The sequence below is a fragment of the Vipera berus genome (assembly GCF_964194415.1).
Source record: "Vipera berus genome assembly, chromosome: 5".
NCBI classification, from domain to species: Eukaryota; Metazoa; Chordata; class Lepidosauria; order Squamata; family Viperidae; genus Vipera; species Vipera berus.
The window spans coordinates 15,936,215-15,938,518 of record NC_138207.1 but is presented as its reverse complement, the minus strand read 5'-3'; positions in this window follow the sequence as shown (position 1 = coordinate 15,938,518).

The following is a 2,304-nucleotide window of genomic DNA, read 5'->3' as shown; positions in this document are numbered from 1 at the left end:
AAAGGGCATCTAATATAGATAAGATTGAGCATAAAGGAAGGGTTGTGTATCAACAGAATTTTATTAAGGATGCCTTTGTGGATTTTTATTCGAAATTATATACTAAAGAGGACATTAATGCAAAAGATATTGATACGTATTTGGAGAAGGCTAGCATCCCGGTTCTTACGCAAGTACAAAAAGAGGGGATTAACCAACTGATTACAGAAGAAGAAATTTTTACAGCTATTAAGGAACTGAAGGTGGATAAAGCACCAGGCACTGATGGCTTGACTGCGGCCTATTATAAAAACTTACAATTAGAGATGATAAAACCGTTAAAGGAACTGTTCCAGACAATCCAGAGGGGGGGGAAAGGTGCCCCCGTCTTGGAGAACAGCTTTTATCTCTTTGATTCCGAAGGAAGACCAGGATGCTACTTTAGTTAAAAATTACAGACCGATATCGCTTTTAAATACAGATTATAAGATATTTGCTAAGGTTTTGGCTAATAGACTGATGAGGGTTCTGCAACAGGTGATTCATGGGGACCAAACGGGGTTTATTAGTGGAAGACAAATGAAAACCAATGTGAGACATATAGTTGATGTGTTAGAGTTTTTGGAAAGGCACAACCAGATCTCTGCTGCGCTAATCTTTTTAGATGCTGAAAAGGCTTTTGATCAATTGAACTGGCAATTTTTGTTGAAAGTTTTAGACAAAATGGATTTTGGGGAAAATTTTTTACAACCGATTAGGGCATTATACCAAAAACAAACTGCCCGAATTATAGTTAACAATAGTTTGACAACAGTATGTAATATTGAGAAGGGCACAAGGCAAGGCTGTCCGCTATCGCCCTTGTTATTTATATTAACATTAGAGATATTATTGGTTAAGATTCGGAATTCGGAAAAAATTAAGGGGATACAAGTTGGAGATCAGGATTACAGATTGAGAGCATTTGCAGATGATCTGGTTGTTACAGTGACCCAGCCAGAGAACTCTGTTGTGGACCTGATGGAGATAATAACACAATATGGGAAGGTTTCTGGATTTAAAGTAAATATACAGAAAACTAAAATTTTGGCTAGAAATATGACAGTTTCGCAGAAGGCTCTCCTAGAAGGATTAACTGGATTTGAGATTGTTAAAAGGGTTAAATATTTGGGGGTGATTTTGTCGCCCTCTAATACAAAGCTATATAAAAATAATTATGAAAAGTTATGGGGGAAAATTCAAAAAGAACTGGAGAGTTGGGAAAAATTGCAATTGTCTTTGTTGGGACGGATTGCAGCAGTGAAAATGAATGTCCTGCCCAAATTTTTATTCTTATTTCAAATGATACCGATTCTTAAGAAAGACTCTAACTTGGAGGAATGGCAGCGTGGTATCAATAAATTTGTGTGGGCAGGGAAAAAGCCACGAGTTAAACTTAAGATTATGCAGGATACTCGTGAGAGAGGTGGCCTTAAAATGCCTAATTTTAAATTATATTATGAAGCTGCTGCATTAGTAGGAATAAGTGATTGGATTAATTTGACACAATCGAGGTTATTAAATCTTGAGGGCCATGATCTGTTGTTTGGCTGGCATGCATATTTGTTGTATGATAAGAAGGTAGATACTGTGTTTAGGATGCATATTTTAAGACAGGCATTGCTGAGAGTTTGGAAGAAGTATAGACATAAGTTAAGCAGCAAGATACCATTGTGGGCAATCCCAAAACACGCAATAGAAAATATACATGCTGGTTTCAAACATGATGAGACTACTTACAAGGAAATTTTAAGTTTGGAAAGGAATATTTGGTGCTTGAAATCATATAGTTTCTTGCGAGAAGAGAAGGTTGTTCAGACTTGGTTTCAATATCTTCAGTTACAGGCCAGGTGGAAAGAAGATCAAAAAAATGGATTTGCAACGACTGATGAAAATTTGATAAAGCAAATTAGAAATCAAGGACCAGCACATATTAAACGGATATATCTTGCATTGATAGAGATCGATTCAGAAACAGAGCTTGTTAAGGATTGTATGATAAAATGGGCCCAAAACATTCAGGAAGTTATTACAATGGACACGTGGGAAAAGATCTGGGTGAGGAATGTAAAATTCACTCAAGCTCAAAGTTTAAGAGAGAACTTTTACAAAATGTTTTATAGATGGCATCTAGATCCTAAAAAGCTTGCAAGTATGTATCCGAATTATCAGCCTAAATGTTGGAAGTGTGGTGATGAAGAGGCAACATATTTTCACATATGGTGGACATGTAAAAAGGTCAAGGCTTTTTGGATAAAAGTCTGGTGGAATATGCAGAAGATTTTT